This window comes from Pleurodeles waltl, chromosome 7 (genome assembly GCF_031143425.1).
Source record: "Pleurodeles waltl isolate 20211129_DDA chromosome 7, aPleWal1.hap1.20221129, whole genome shotgun sequence".
Taxonomy (NCBI): Eukaryota; Metazoa; Chordata; class Amphibia; order Caudata; family Salamandridae; genus Pleurodeles; species Pleurodeles waltl.
In genome coordinates this window covers 128,783,781-128,800,975 of record NC_090446.1, presented here as the reverse complement: position 1 = coordinate 128,800,975, position 17,195 = coordinate 128,783,781, and the positions used below count along the sequence as shown (strand labels likewise).

Below are 17,195 nucleotides of genomic sequence, written 5' to 3'. Positions count from 1 at the left end.
TGTAACTTGGTCTACTCCTCATACATTTACAAAACATTATTGTGTAGGTGTATTTTCAAAGCAACAGGCCAATGTTGGTCAAGCTGCCTTAAGAACATTATTTCAAACAACTCCAACTCCTACAGGCTAGCCATCGCAATTTTGGGGAGAGTAACTGCTATGTAGTCTATGCATAGCATGTGTATCTGCAGCTACACATGCCATCGAACGGAAAATGTCACTTACCCAGTGTACATCTGTTCGTGGCATGTAGTGCTGCAGATTCACATGCACCCTCCATCCTCCCCGGAAGCCTGTGGTCGTTGCAGTTTTTTCTTTTTTTGTATATATGTAGATACATTTACATTTGCATGGACATCTATTCTTATTTACTATTTCTATACAAAATGTATATTACTATACTCTATCACTCCTTCCTATATACTTTTGCGGGAAAAGCTTCCAACAATGGAGTCGATGACCATGCGCAGTGTGACTGAGAGGAGGAGTCACTCGATCCCGTGACTCTGAGAAGACTTCTTCGAAGAAGAACAACTTGTAACACTCCTGAGCCCAACACTAGATGGCAGAATAATGCATAGCATGTGAATCTGAAGCACTAAATGCCACAAACAGATGTAGACTAGGTAAGTGACATTTTCCATATATATGTATGAATGTATGTGTGTATGAATGTATGTGTATATATATATGTGTATATATATATATATGTGTGTGTGTATATATATATAGATATATATATATATCTATATATATATATATATACACACACACATAGTACATTCCACAAATATATGTATTTATATTTATCCAGTATTGGATCTTTCATAAATTCACATGCTTGAATCTGAATCATCCCCGTCGTCGAAGTGGGAGTCCCGCAGTACATAAAATAGCAATAATTAACAAATACATTTTTTTTCCTATAGGCTATAATGGAAACACCAGCCACTCATATAGGCTATCCAAGTCCTTTTGTGAAAAGGACCCAAACCTGCCTGCTGGCCAATCAGGAACCAGCACCCTCTAGAACACTCTCCAGATAAGCTCCGTCCCTCAGATTTTGTACCGCACGTCGTGTGAAGGGAGTCTTCCTGAGCTCTGCTCAGTTTTCTACTTCTTCAGAATTATTTTCTCTCAAGAGAACTCTAAAAATGTCAGATTCTTCTAGAAAAGGCCTTTCCCGCCCTTGCAGGACCTGTGGAAAGAAAAGGCTCCATGTGGATGATCCACATAAAGACTGCTTGTATTGCCTCTACCCACAACACCAGGTGAAGGACTGCAAGATATGCCGTACTTTCTCCACAAAACCCTCAGAGACCGTCAGGGTAGACTTCTGACTTGCTTACAGGCAAAATCCTGTACTTCAGGTGAGGAATGTGGGTCAGAAAGGCCACACAAAAGGTCCAAATCTTAGGACCTGGGCCAGGCAGAAAGATCTAGAAACAGGTAGAAATTACATCATGGAAAAGGCTTACAGGCTTCAATCTCTTCTGAGCCATCCTCTCCTAGTCAAAAGAAGGAGTTGTCCCATCGTTCTCCTTCCTCTGAGCCTTCTACCTATAGAGGCTATTCCTACCTCTTCCAGGTCTCCTGATCTTCGGGCCATGGTCAAGATCACATCTCTGCCCAGATCTGAGATTTATCCTACACACGTCACCAAGCAAGGTGTCAACTTTACTACCCAGTCATTTACTGGATTGGGAGGAATCTGATGAGGGTCCATTTGGAGATGCGCACAGCCCATCCCAGTTACATGTTAAATACCACGAAGAGGACGACGATGATGAGTATGGTCAATACCAACCATATTACTCACATCAAGAACGCTATTACCAACCGCCTCAGCCAAGAGACTCTATACAGATGCCTGCCTCCTTAATCCAGGATTTACAATCAATGTTGCAGGATTATAGGAGGAGGTTCCCAGTTACAGCAGAAGATCAACCACCGCCAGCTTCTCCTGTTACACCAAGAAACGTCCCTCCACCTCCAGCTACTCCCAGGAAGACACCTTATTCCATTTTAGCTGCCCCCCGGAGATGAAGATTCCACGTCAGGGGAAGAAGAGGAAGAAGGAGATATCTCTACGCCACAGCAGCCCACTTAGGAATGGGATGACTACTTAGCCCCCACTCCTTCTCCACCACCTCCTCGCCCTTCAGATCCTCCACCCGAGGATATAGGTGGTTTCCACAATCTAATGGACAGGGCTGCCGCACGCTTCCACCTTCCAACATCTGTTTAACAGTCGGAATGCTTCCTTCATGATTTTAAGGAACAGTCAAGGAAGTCTGTAAGGGCCATTCCCATTATTGACTTTATATGGAGCGAGGGTACCAAGATCATGCGCAACCCGGCAACAGTCCCACCAGTGCCACAAAAGTTGGACAGAAAATACAAAGCAACTCAGGACTCTCCGGCATATCACTGGTCACCCAAAGCCGGATTCTGTTATTTCTCAAGCAGCTCAAAAGCGTTAAAAGAACCCGTCTACGCCTATCTCTACTCCTCCAGATAGAGAAGGAAGGAGATTAGATAATGTGGGCAAAAGATTCTCCTCCATGTCATCAATTACTGTTAGAGCAGCAAATTCCTTGGCTATCCTGGGCCGTTATGATCGACAAATGTGGTCGGATATGCAGCCTTTCATTGATCTCATCCCTGAAAACAAGGAAGAAGAGGCACGGAAGATTCTCCAAGAAGGTGAGCGTACGTCGGAGGAAATAATCGACTGTGCTCTACATATAGCCTCCACCGGTTTTCGTCAGCTGGCTGGTGCTGCGGTGTTACGCCGCCAAGGTTGGCTCAAGGCCACATCTTTCAGACTGGAAGTGCAGTCCAGAATTCTCGACATGCCTTACGATGGAGAATCTCTCTTCGGCAAGCATGTAGATGACGCGCTGCAGGCCATCAAGACCAACACAGACACTGCCAAGTCCCTAGGTACCCAGCTGTACCGGAAACAGCCCTTTTGGGGTGCAAGAGGAAGAGGATTTACCTCATTTCGAGGTTCCTTTCACAGGCAGTATCAGCAACCCCAATACAGGCCGTCCTATCAGCAGGAGTATAGGCAACCATCCACGGCCTCATATGCCTGACAGGGAGGAAAGAGAAGACGGTTCACAAAACAGAGATAACCCAGAAAGCAATGATCATCACCAGGCACCGGCTATGCTTCCCCAATGTTTACACAATCAACAAGTAGGAGCAAACATCTCCAATTACATCCAGGAGTGGAAAAACAGAACATCAGACAAATGGGTGCTAGATATAGTGATGAGGTCATACCCTGGAATTCATACAAAAACCACTGCATCGTCCACCAAGAACATCCAGACCGTTCCATCTTTGTCTGCTTCAGCAGGAAGTATTCCTTATGGTTGCCAAGGGAGCTATAGAAAAGGTTCCAGTTCAGCAAAAAGGTATTGGGTTCTATTCCCGTTTCTTCCTGATACAGAAGTAGTCAGGGGAATGGAGACCGATACTAGATCTCAGGAAACTCAACAAGTTCCTTCGGAAACAATCTTTTCGGATGATCACGCTGTCGGATATCCTGCACCTTCTCAATCCTGGAGATTTTATGACAACAATGGATCTCCAGTATGCTTATTTCCACATACCAATACATATGAAACATCGCAAATATCTCCGCTTTACTGTAGCCAGTGCCCATTATCAGTTCAAAGTTCTCCCATTCGGTCTGAAGTCAGCTCCACAAATCTTCACAAAATACCTTGCCCCAGTCACAGGTTTCCTCCGCAACAAGGGTTTCCAGGTTTTTCCATACCTGGACAACTGGCTCATAAAAGCTCCTTCACTACTAGCCCCCAGGGCTACAAACGCTTGCCTGAAGTTATTCTACAGTTTGGGGCTAACAGTAAATCTACCGAAGTCGGTCCTCATGCAGGAGAGTATTCCTGGGTGCAGAATTAGACGCCATCAAAAACAAAGCATACCTCACTCCGGCACGGCAGCAGAAACTAACCAACTTAGCTGTCAGTATTTCCAGAAAAAAGTTTGTTTCAGTGCGGCTGTTCAAGTCGCTTCTGGGCATGATTTCCTCAGCCATCGTCCTAGTTCGACTGGCAAGATTGAGAATGAGACTGTTACAAGAAAAATTACAGCTCCAATGGACCCAGTCGCAAGGGTCCTTCGATGACTTAATAACTGTTACGCCAAGAATTCGCCAGGCGTTGAACAGGTGATTTCAGACCAACCATCTCTCCCAAGGTCTTACTTTTCCAAAGCCAATAACAGATTTTATCATCACCACAGACTCTTCCTTGGAAGGCTGGGGAGGCCATTTACAAGACATGCGCATTAGGGAAGATGGTCGGATCTTCAGAAAGGAATGCACATAAATCTGTTGGAATTAAAGGCGATCCACCTCACACTCAAGGCTTTTCTTCCACGCATCGCAGGGTCCTCAGTGTTGGTCAGGACGGACAACACAACAAGTATGTTTTATATCAACAAGCAGGGAGGAACAAGATCCCTCTCAAGGGAAGCTCAATCTCTTTGGGACTGGCTCACACTGCACAATATCTGCCTCAGGGTGGAGCTCCTGCCAGGAGTCAACAACGCCCTAGCAGATTCTCTCAGCAGGACGGATGACAACTAGCCACAAGTGGGAACTCAATCGGAAGATACTCTACAGCGTCTTCCAACACTGGGGTCAATAGATCCTAGACTTGTTTGCCACCAATCTGAACGCCAAATGCCAGTTATACGCCAGTCGATACCCACACCCGGGGTCGTGGGGAAATGCTTTTTTGATAAGATGGTCCAGGATCTTTGCCTACGATTTCCCCCCCCCATCCCGTTGATCCCCAGACTCCTCAGGCAGATGAAGTCCGAATGCTGCATGATCATTCTCATAGCGCCCAGATGGCCCAGGCAGGACTGGTACACGGAGCTTACACTCCGGTCCATGTCCAATCCGATGCGCCTTCCCTGCAACCACGACCTTCTCACAAAGAATCAGGGTCAAATTCTTCATCCCGATCCAACATCTCTTCAATTGCACGCTTGGCTCCTGAGTTCCGAGAGTTTCAGGGTATGAACATTGATCAGGAATGCAGACGGATTTTATCTAGGGCACGAGCGGAGAGTACAAATAAGATGTACAAGCTCAAGTGGAAGAGATTTTGTGTTGGGTGTTCTCAGAACAAATTCCACCCTTTACAAATTAAGCCTGCACAAATTCTCTCGTACCTTCTCACACTCTCTAAGGCTGGTCTTTGCCATGCATCCGTCAAGATTCATCTGGCAGCTATAGCCTCTTATAGGCGCTCTGCTGATATGCCTTCCATCGGCTCATCCAGAATCGTTAAGCAGTTCATGAAAGGCCTCTTCCGCACTTTCCCTCCGGTGCGTCCACCTCCGCCAGAGTGGCATCTGAATATAGTCCTGTCCCAGCGCATGAAAGCTCCTTTCGAACCTATTCACAGGGCGGAACTCAAGTACATCACATGGAAGGTGGCAACCCTGCTTGCTCTCACTTCCACCAGAAGAGTCAGTGCTATACAGGCTTTTACTACTAAAGAACCTTTTCTGGTTTTTTTTGGATGACTTTGTTCTGCTCAGGACCAACCCCAGATACACTCCTAAAGTGCCGTCATCATTTCATCTCAATGAGCCTGTGATACTACAAACCTTTTTCCCAAATCCAACTACAATCGCAGAAAAAAACACTGCATTCTTTGAAGGTAAAATTTGAGGCATCTTTTGATGTCCAAAGTACCAAACAAATCAGGAAATCAGATCAGCTCTTGGTATCTTATTCTCTTGGACGACAAGGAACAGGGGTCACCAAGGCCACTATAGCCCGGTGGATTGCCTCTACAATTCAGTTTTGTCACACCAAAGCAGGAAAACTGTTGACTAGGCACCCGAGAGCCTACTCCACGAGAGCAGTCTCCACATCGGCTGCTTTGTTTCAGGGTATTGCCCTGGATAAAATATGCCAAGCTGCAACATGGAAGACTACGCACTCCTTTACGCAGCACTATTGTTTGGAGTCCTAGCAGAGAACTGACTCTCTAGTTGGACAAGCTGTTCTTCGTCATCTCTTTCATTAAGGTGAGACCTTTCCTTGATTGTGTAGAAACTGTTTGATATGCAAATAGTCCATAATTGCTATGCACTATAGTTTTGACATGCTTTTATATCTATGTGTGTATATATATATATATATATATATATATATATATATATATATCAAACCAAAACCCTTTCAGGGATAGAGCAACGCATAAATTATGCAAAAAAACAAAGGAGAACTCTGGGAAGTTCCCAATTTTAGGTGGAGAGCTGCTCTAGTAAGGAGCACCCTGCAACACCAGCGACACTCTAGATTTGCTCACCTCAAATGTCTGCTTATCTAGCAAAGTCTTTAAGCATAGGATTAGCACAGTGCTATCCTCGCCGAGCTAGATAGTGACAAAGTCTTTTGCCATTTGCCATTATATATATATATATATATATATATATATATATATATGGATATTTAAGATATGTGTATATGTATGTATTTATGTATAGTTTGAAGTTCATACTACAGGATTTATGAGCTAGCTATTTGATAACATGTTTTAGAGGATTTCTATGCTCGCACCCTCCATCCACTGCGAGTATAACGTTTATCAATAGTACTGCTGGCTATTCAGATTCAAGCATGTGAATTTATGAAAGATCCAATACTGGATAAGAAAACAAGTTACTTACCTGTAACTACAGTTATCCAGTATTGGTATCTTTCATAAATTCACATGCGACCCACCCTCCTCCCCTTAGACGCTCGCATTTCCTTTCAGGTTGCAATCTTTTCACTCTCGGTCTAGAAAATCTGAGGGAAGGAGCTTCTTTGGAGAGTGTTCTAGAGGGTGCTGGTGCCTGATTGGCCAGCAGGCAGGTTTGGGTCCTTTTCACAAAAGGACTTGGATAGGCTATATAAGTGGCTGGTGTTTCCATTATAGCCTATAAGAAAAAACATTTATTTGTTAATTATTGCTATTTTATGTACGGTGGGCCTCCCACTTCGACGGGGATGATTCAGATTCAAGCATGTGAATTTATGAAAGATACCAATACTGGATAACTGTAGTTACAGGTAAGTAACTTGTTTACTTCTGCAGCCTATACAAGGGTAACAATTGCCATATTACATTAACTTTTCTTTTAAATCATAACAATCAATACAATTCCAAGTCACTGACGGAAAGAAAACTGACTATAGGGAGACTTCCACAACCTTTATTTAAAAGGAATAAGAGCCATTGTTAACCAATAATCCGCATTCCAAGATTAAGCATAAAAATTACATTGTGCCCTTAAGAACCTCACAGAACCCCCTGTATCTCCTCATGCCTCACAGGTGACAGAGCAGTTCATTTTTCTGGCTTCTTCAGGTAAAATCCTGGACTACTGAGATCTCCTTTTTTGACTAAATAGTCAGAAAATAGTTTTCAAAAGGTTTCTCGTCATTGATACTTGATAGCTGCCAGCATCTGCCATCCTGTCAGACGTTTTCTGACTGAAAAAATGTTTAAATCTGTCAAAAAATGCCTCATTCTGTCAAATGCCCTTCCTATAGGAAAAAGAAGGTCCAGACTGACCCTCATGCAACCTGCATTGTCTGCCTGCCAGAGTCCCATCATCCTGACTCCTGTCCTCACTGTTGGAACCTATCAAGGCGTACTTTGAAGGACAGAGAAACTATAAGACTCCACGGACTGCAGGAGAGAGAGGATCACCCAGAAGAGACCTGGTTGTAAGGAACTGCCTCCTTGGCATGGTTACCCCCTGACTTTTTGCCTTTGCTAATGCCAAGTTATGATTTGAAAGTGTGCTGGGACCCTGCTAACCAGGCCCCAGCACCAGTGTTCTTTCCCTAAACTGTACCTTTGTCTCCATAATTTGGCACAACCCTGGCACCCAGGTAAGTCCCTTGTAACTGGTACCTCTGGTAGCAAGGGCCCTGATGCCAGGGAAGGTCTCTAAGGGCTGCAGCATGTCTTATGCCACCCTGGGGTCCCCTCACTCAGCACATACACACTGCTTGCCAGCTTGTGTGTGCTGGTGGGGAGAAAATGACTAAGTCGACATGGCACTCCCTTCAGAGTGCCATGCCAACCTCACACTGCCTGTGGCATAGGTAAGTCACCCCTCTAGCAGGCCTCACAGCCCCAAGGCAGGGTGCACTATACTACAGGTGAGGGCATAGGTGCATGAGCAGTATGCCCCTACAGTGTCTAAGCAAAACCTTAGACATTGTAAGTGCATGGTAGCCATAAGAGTATATGGTCTGGGAGTCTGTCATACACGAACTCCACAGCACCATAATGGCTACACTGAAAACTGGGAAGTTTAGTATCAAACTTCTCAGCACAATAAATGCACACTGATGCCAGTGTGCACTTTATTGTGAAATACACCCAGAGAGCATTTTAGAGATGCCCCCTGAAAACATACCCAACTTCCAGTGTGGGCTGACTAGTTTTACCAGCCTGCCACACACCAGACATGTTGCTGGCCACATGGGAGAGTGCCTTTGTCACTCTGTGGCTAGGAACAAAGCCTGTACTGGGTGGAGGTGCTTTTCACCTCCCCCTGCAGGAACTGTAACACCTGGCTGTGAGCCTCAAAGGCTCACCCCCTTTGTTACAGCGCCACAGTGCCTCCCAGCTAGTGGAGATGCCCGCCCCTCCGGCCACTGCCCCCACTTTTGGCGGCAAGGCTGGAGGAGATAATGAGAAAAACAAGGAGGAGTCACCCCCCAGTCAGGACAGCCCCTAAAGTGTCCTGAGCTGAGGTGACTCTTACTTTTAGAAATCCTCCATCTTGCAGATGGAGGATCCCCACAATAGGATTAGGGATGTGCCCCCCTCCCCACAGGGAGGAGGCACAAAGAGGGTGTAGCTACCCTCTGCGCCAGTAGCCATTGGCTACTGCCCTCCCAGACCCAAACACACCCCTAAATTGAGTATTTAGGGGCTCACAGAACCGAGGACGATAGATTCCTGCAACCTAAAGAAAAAGGTCGACTGCTGACCTGAAGCCCTGCAGTGAAGAAGACGACGACAACTGATTTGGCCACAGCCCCACCGGCCTGTCTCCCTACTTCGAAGAAAACAGCGACGCATCCCACAGGGTCCAGCAACCTCCTGAAGCTTCAGAGTACTACCCTGCATCTAAAGGACCAAGAAGCCCCAGAGAACAGCGGCCCTGTTCAAGAAACTGCAACTTTTGGAAACAAAGAAGCAACTTTGAAAGACCACACGTTTCCCGCCGGAAGCGTGAGACTTTCCACTCTGCACCCGACGCCCCCGGCTCGACCTGGGGAAAACTAACACTACAGGGAGGACTCCCCAGCGACTGCGAGCCCATGAGTAGCCAGAGTAGACCCCCCCTGAGCCCCCACAGTGACTCCTGCAGAGGGAATCCAGAGGCTCCCCCTGACCACGACTGCCTGCTTCAAGGAACCCAACGCCTGGAAACCACACTGTACCCGCAGCCCCCAGGACCTGAAGGAACCGAACTCCAGTGCAGGGGAACCCCTAGGCGACCCTCTGCCTAGCCCAGGTGGTTGCTACCCCGAGGAACCCACCCCCCCCCCCCACCCCTCCGTGCCTGCCTGCATCGTTGAAGAGACCCCTGGGTCTCCCCATTGATTCCTATTGCAAACCCAATGCTTGTTTGCACTCTTCACCCGGCCGCCCCTGTGCCGCTGAGGGTGTACTTTGTGTGCCTGCTTGTCGTTGTCTCCCCCCCCCCCCCCCCCTTCCCCCCCCAAGGCCCTACAAAACGCCCCTGGTCTTGCCTCTGAAGTCACAGGTACTTACCTGCTGGCAGACTGGAACCGGGGCACCCCTATTTCCATTGAAGCCTGTGTGTTTTGGGCACCACTTTGACCTCTGCACCTGACCGGCCCTGAGCTGCTGGTTTGGTAACTTAGGGGTTGCCTTGAACCCCCAACGGTGGGCTACCTTGGACCCAACTTTGAACTCTAAGTGTTTTACTTTCCTGTGAACTTAACAATTACTTACCTCCTCCAGGAACTGTTGATTTTTGCAGTGTCCACTTTTAAAATAGCTTATTGCCATTTTTGCCAAAACTGTACATGCTGTTGTGATAATTCAAAGTTCCTAGAATACCTGAGTGAACTACCTTTCATTTAAAGTATTGTTTGTAAATCTTGAACCTGTGGTTCTTAAAATGAACTAAGAAAATATATTTTTCTATATAAAAACCTATTGGCCTGGAATTGTCTGTGTGAGTTCCTCATTTATTGCCTGTGTGTATACAACAAATGCTTAACACTACCCTCTGATAAGCCTACTTCTCGACCACACTACCACAAAATAGAGCATTAGAATGATCTCTTTTTGCCACTATCTTACCTCTAAGGGGAACCCTTGGACTCTGTGCACATTATTTCTTACTTTGAAATAGTACATACAGAGCCAACTTCCTACACTGGTGAACATCTAACTTCCTCTACAGAGCCCTCCTCTCGTCCAAAAGAACATTAGAGAGGCAGTTTTAGAGAAAAACAGTGAAAACCCTGATTCTGGTTGCCAGTGGGTGGCAGGATGTTGAGACAGGCAGGACCTGTCTGGTCGATGTCAAGAATGCTGTTGAAAATGTAGTCACCTTACCGCTCGACGTCAGAGCACACCTGGCATGTGACATCGGAAAGCCACATTGCTGGCATGACGCATCACCCATTGACGTCAAGACACTCCAACCTCAAGACACACCGCCGTTGAGGTCAACATCAGCAATGAGACATCCATCCATGTTGAAAACCCACTCGACATTAACACGTCACATCATCGAGGTTGAGAACGCAGTCTCCGATGACACCAAGGTCTACAGAAATGACCCACATGATGACGAAGGAGAAACATCTGTCTATCACACACAAAGATGTGGCATCCAACCTCGAATTCCACCTACGCAGGCCCAAATTATTGGAGTGAATTTGCCTATGCGCAGACCCGAACACCTCTAGGTCCAGTTCACGGTCCTAAGACAACATCATACCACGGTGGCTGGAAAGCTTAAAGAAAACTGTGCCTGCAACATCTGATTTGGAGTACTCGCAAGTATATTCTCCATCCAGGCCTCGCACACTGCCGCCCAAGAGAGCACATCCACCACAGTTATCACCAAGTGCTATTTTGCTTCCTCCTAGAACTATGAGTACCACAGCATATAGGAGAGTACTTCCATCAAGTCCAAGGTCTTAAAGCCCTGTACATCACCATTCAAGATCTTGCACACGATTCAGAACCAGATCTGCCAGATCAAGACATATGGATTCCCCTGAGGCACAGACTGAGGATACCATACTGGTCTACGTCTTCTAGATATCATAAATTAGTCTCCCGCTACCACCAGCAAGAATGTCCCCAGAGGATGACTTATTGATATTCAATAATGTCTTAATCAGGGGTGCTACAAAGCTGAACATAGACATCCCAACACTACCTACAATGTCCTCAGTTACATTTCAAATTGTACACCACCGGACAGAGTCACGACCACTCTTTCCTCTTGTGCCTAGTCTTATAGAATTTGCAATGCAACTGATTCCTAACACCAGCAACATCTCGGATCCTGAACAAATATAAAGATCAGGATCCATTATTTCTCAGGGCTGACCCCCCTCCGGATCCTGTCATGGTGGCAGCTGCACCTAAATCCCATTCTGCTATCTCTTCTTCCTTGGTACCACCAGACAAGGAAAGCAAGAAGATCGATGCACAGTTAAAGAAAATGTGCAGAACGTCGGCATCCTTCATTAAGGTGACTAGTGCATCTGCACTACTTGGACGGTATGACAGAGCCCTCTGGGATGCACTGTCGAAGTTCACTGAAAAGCTGCCCCAAGAGGACAGACAGGATTTCATGGAGGTGCTCAGTGAAGGTGGTTTGTTTTCAAACCATATCATAAGTGCAGCTTTGGATGCATCAGATCTGGACGCACACGGATATGCACACAGGGTATGTGCAAGAAGATGTTCCTGGCTACAACTCACGGGGGTTAAACCTGAGGCTCAACACCGCATAACAAACCTCCCATCCTCTGGCAACACCCTCTTTGGTTCCCATGCAGATGAAGATCTCTTCCAGGATGAAGACCGAACTGGACACTCTTAATGATGTAGGTCTTGTAAAGAGGAAAGTGTTCCATAGGTGTTACAGGCCCAACGGTAGGAGGCTCTAGTAGCAGAGGGTTCAACCCCTCACTGGCAGCAGCACCAAGCAAGATCCCACTGCCATCCTTGTAAGCCATCTAGAGGTAGGGGCGCACAACAACAGCCTGCAGCCCCAGGAAAGCCCACTGCAAAACAATGACCTGTTCCTTCTCCCTTCAGTGTTCCCCAATGTGGAGGGGGGTGTTTGGGTATTGCCAATCACTGGGAAGAGTGGCAATCCATTACGAAAGACAGACGGGTCTTGAATAGTGTGCAGAATGACTATTTTCTCCGATAGTCTCCTCCTTCGATGGTTCCTCCAGAAAAACATCCCGGTACCATGTAGACCTCTTGCAGTCAGAAGTCAACACCTTGCTGCAAAAAGTGGCAGTAGAGGAGATCCTGTGTCAGTCGATCCAACCCAAAAACTACACTACTTAGGGGGCCATACTGGATACACTGTCCCAAAGAGTGCATCCTTCCTTCGGAGAGACTATCATCCTTGACTGTGAAATGTCACACTCTTCTGCAGTCTCATCATCCTTCTGCAAGACAGCGTCTTTTCTGGGATCCATGGTTTCTTGAATCTTTATAGTACTGAATGTAAGATTACACATGAGGCCCCTACAGCATTGTTCGGAGGATCAGTGGAACCAGCTTTCCAACCACTGGGAGCACAAACTCAGGTTTTCACAAGCTGCATGACAATCGCTCCCATGGTGGGGGTATCATTTCACCAGAAACCACCCACTTAGACACTGATCACGGATACCTCTCTTCAGGGGTGGGGGGCTCACATAGGCTCCCTTCAGACTCGGGATGTGTGGCTGGACAAAGAGAAAACGTACTACATCAACATGCTGGACCAGGGAGCAGCCCACCGGACTCTTTATTTCTAGCACTCATGGCCAACTGCACCCTCATACCGACTGGCAAAACAACAACCATGCATTGTCTGAGGGGTTGTGGCCGAGCGCCGATGGTGGAAGAAGTCTCTCAGTGAGGCTCCTGCCAGTGATCCCCTACCCCATAGAATCTTGTTATCCAGAGAGCCCCCTGCCCCACCTCCTTCCTTCCCCCAAGAATACAGCCAAGAGTGCGTGAAGGGTCCCTGAAGCAGCCGAGGCATGAGAGGACATTGCGGCAATAAGTATTTTGCCAGGAATCGGCGGCTCAGAGGAGGCCGCGGTGCCCAAGATGGCGACCGGGACCATCTGAATGGAGACGTCCACCTCTGGTGTGAGCGCTGCAGTCTGGGGCCACCAGCCGACGAGGGAGAACCGGTGAGGGTGAGCAGAGCGAGGAGGTGTGAGAAATGAGGCTCTGGCTAGCGCTGTATCCGACAGACAGCACGGTGTGCGAGGAGACTAGGTGGGCCCGCACCTTGCTGCAACTGGAGAATAAAGCGTCGCTTCAACAGAGGTAAGCCCAACAATGAAGATCGTGGGGAGACGTGACCGCCCACAATGGAAGAGGACCAAATAAAGTAGAGACACATCACAGAGAGCAGGTAGGTGAGGTGGGCTCCGTTCCTTGCCCTAGGTGGAGAACAGCGCAATGTTTTCACAGACAGAGGGAGGCGGATTGCTGCATCTTGTATGTCCAACAGAGGTGGCCCCATAACCAAAGGGGGGCGCTGCTGAGACCGCTGCTCAATAAAAACTGAGTAGAAGAACATGATGCGTGGAGCTGCAAGTAAAACTACAGTGGATGCTCGTCGCGGCACGCAGAGGGGCAAGGTGGGCCCCGTGCTTGGCCTATGATGGAAGACATCGCAGTGCTCCAGGGAAGAAAGGTAGGCGGACCGCAGCATCTGAGGAACACCTAGACTAGGTGAGGAAGTGAGTGAGGTCAGGATCTGGGGGAACTCCCTGGGGAGAGTGCCATCATGAGTTGAACATCTAGCAACCTGGAGTCCTAAAAGAACTAACATTCTAGAGGTAATGAATTTGGGGCTACCACCTAGCGAAGCACTTGGAAGCCCTAAGCTGAGAGATAAAACAGATTTGGCAGTAGGGGAGCACCTACAGACTTTGGAGGCATGGAGAACCGACAGAGGAAAAAGTGTCCTCTACCCCTAAAGGCAAACAGGCCCTGAAGTGGAAACCATCTTTTTTTTTTTTTTTTGCAGCCAGGAGTGGGAATATAACAATAGCCGTCATTGGGAAGAGCGGCACAGGCCAGAAGGGACCCCGATATGGGAAAAACAGGGTGCAAAAAGGACACAGAGGCGAAAGAAGAAACTAATGTAAGCGCCTTGACCAGACATCAAGGAACCGAAAGTGCCCACCCCATGGAGAAAACTGGGGTCCCCACCCTCCAATATATTTTTCAAGGCATTAGAGCCTCCCGCAAAGTTTTATAAGGGAAAATCAATGCCTTGGCAATAGACTTAACTATACTCAGAGATGACCACTGTCGCTTAGCGGAAAAAGTATCTACAGTGGAGAAGCAAATTAAAGAGATCCTACGAACGGTTAATGACGCAGCCAAGACCATTAGCAAGATGGAGAGGCAAATTTATGACTTGGAATTAAGAGCAGAGGATGTGCAAAATTGATCAAGAAGAAACAATATCCACGTGATCGGATTACCTGAGCGCATAGAAAAGAATAACATGGTGGAGTTTGTGGAACGCTGGCTTAAAGAGGAAGTTGAGGAGGACGGACTTTTGCCCTTTGCTCTCGAGAGAGCGCACAGGGTCCCGATGCGCCCTCCTCCCCCGGGAGCCACAGCAAGGCCGGTTATAGCACGTCTGCTGCACTGTAGGGACAGGGACTATTTGCTGAATCAAGTGAGGAAAAACGGCGACTGCACAGTAGACAATAACAGTCTGCATTTTCCCAGACTTTTCGTGCAGAAACAAAGGCCCACCTTCAGAGAAGCTAAACAAAAACTTCGACAAATGGGGATACAGTATGGAATGATGTTCCCGGCACGATGGAGGGGTGACGTCCAAAGGAGGAACGCAATTCTTTACCTCGCCTGAGTACATATGGCAGTGGATATGCTGTCAATCGCCGACTAGAGAAGTCAGTCACCCAGGTAACGTACAGCAACGACAACATAGGCGTAGATTGACCCACAGACTATTGGCCCCTTCTAACAAAGAAGTGCAACAGGAGCACCAAAAGTGATGGAAGCAGTTGCTTCCCTACGTGTGCTGGGCCCCTGTCCTTCCCACACACTGAGCGAAGAGATTGAACAATCAGGTTGAGACTGAGACATTACACTCACATCTGAAGAGACTGGACTGGAGGTGATGCCTGGCGCGTCGGACTGCATCATCTTACTCATTCTCTCCTGATTTTCTTGGAGAACCGCATCAACACCATAAAGCTGTCAAGGCATGTCCAGGAGATATCCTTTTGACTCAGAGAGAATGAGGGGGCGGTACCAGATGGGGGGGATTGGGCACAATAGCACAGTTACGAAAGAAAGATTGGGGGGGGGGAACAGGCGACACAACAAAATCCTCTAAACGATCTAGAGGACTGCTCCCAGATTCAACAGACTAGTTGATGTAACTGTTTAGGTTTGTATGTGAGGTAATTCTTTTGTCCTGGGGAAGGGGAGTTGGGAAGTTAATTGTTGGACTAGATACATGGTGAACTATGAGTGTTACGTTTTATTAGCTAAAAATCCAAGTGTGTTGTATAGGAGGGTCCAGCTGCAGGTGTCGGGCTGGAAAAAATGGGTACGGAAACGCATGTGAACTGTGCAGCATTCTGGCTACTTAGACTCCTATAAATTCATTTCATGGAACGTCTGGGGTATGCACACAATGGCTAAAAGGTATATGGTCTTCTCGTACTTACAGAAGAGGGGAGTACAAGTGGCAATGCTACAAGAAACTCACTTAACACAAGCATAAAGGAAGGCTATACAGAAACGGTGAAGGAGACAATTATACTACACCCCCATTCCGCTTACGTCAGAGGGACCCTGATATGGATATGAGCAGGGGTTCCATTTCAAATGTTAGACAGTCTCATAGACCCAGAAGGGCGATACATGGCTGTACGAGGGAGAATGGAGGGCTGGAAGCTCGTCTTGGCTAATGTCTATGCGCCCAACTCAGACCAGGGAATATTTGCAAAACTCTCTACCCTCATGGCCCCACTCCTGCAACAGGCAATAGTATTGGGAGGAAATTGTAATTGTTTGGCAGACCCCACTAAAGACCGATCCACCCCCCATTGCAAGACTCCCCTATAACAAGGGTGGCATGGCAATTTATAACCTGGCAATCAACTTAGGGCCTGGTTGATGCATGGCGAAGGCTATACCCATACACCATAGATTGCTAATATTTTTTCTACTTACATGAACTACATGTATGGCTGGATCTATTCCTTTGCACCCAGATGTGTTCTCGTACATAAATAATGCTGAATATTTGGCCCGCACCATCTAAGACCACAGCCCAGTACTACTGTCATTGAAGCGGGACTCCATTCTCCCCCCATTCCCAGATGGAAATTAAAACCGGAATCTTTAGAGGACACACAATACCAGGGAGTGGTGAGACCACACGAGGTCACAACCAGTAGCCCATTGATAGAGGGGATGTCTTTAAAGTAGTACTGAGGGGAGGTGCGTAGAGGGCTCTGTGGGAGTACAAAGAACATTACTCAGACACCATAGAGGCAGAGAGCAAACTTAGAGAGGAAGAAAAAAATAGACCAGAGTAGCCAGACCATCAGCATAGAATTTTAGAATTAAAAGAAACATGTTGAGTGTCTTTGCTGCTTTGACTATAAGAATTACATAGCAAGGGCCCACGTAGAGAGAGAGAAGGCCGTATGCTGGCATGGGTGGCGTCACCGACCGTAAAGGAGAGGAGAACATTGCGAGCAACATCGAGAGAGGCAGTGGTAATACCCCTATTAAAATCTGGTAAAGATCCGACAATGCAGGCATATAGACCATTGTCAATGCTGAATCTGGACTACATGATTCTTAGTAAGATCTTGGCGACAAGACTTC

General features: G+C 47.2%; 1 protein-coding gene across 1 annotated transcript in view; it reads left to right on the top strand.

Annotated features, from left to right (window-relative positions):
- The window catches only part of RAD21L1 (RAD21 cohesin complex component like 1), a 1,043,689-nt gene that overhangs the window by 964,601 nt on the left and 61,893 nt on the right, over positions 1–17,195 (top strand). The window lies entirely within an intron of this gene.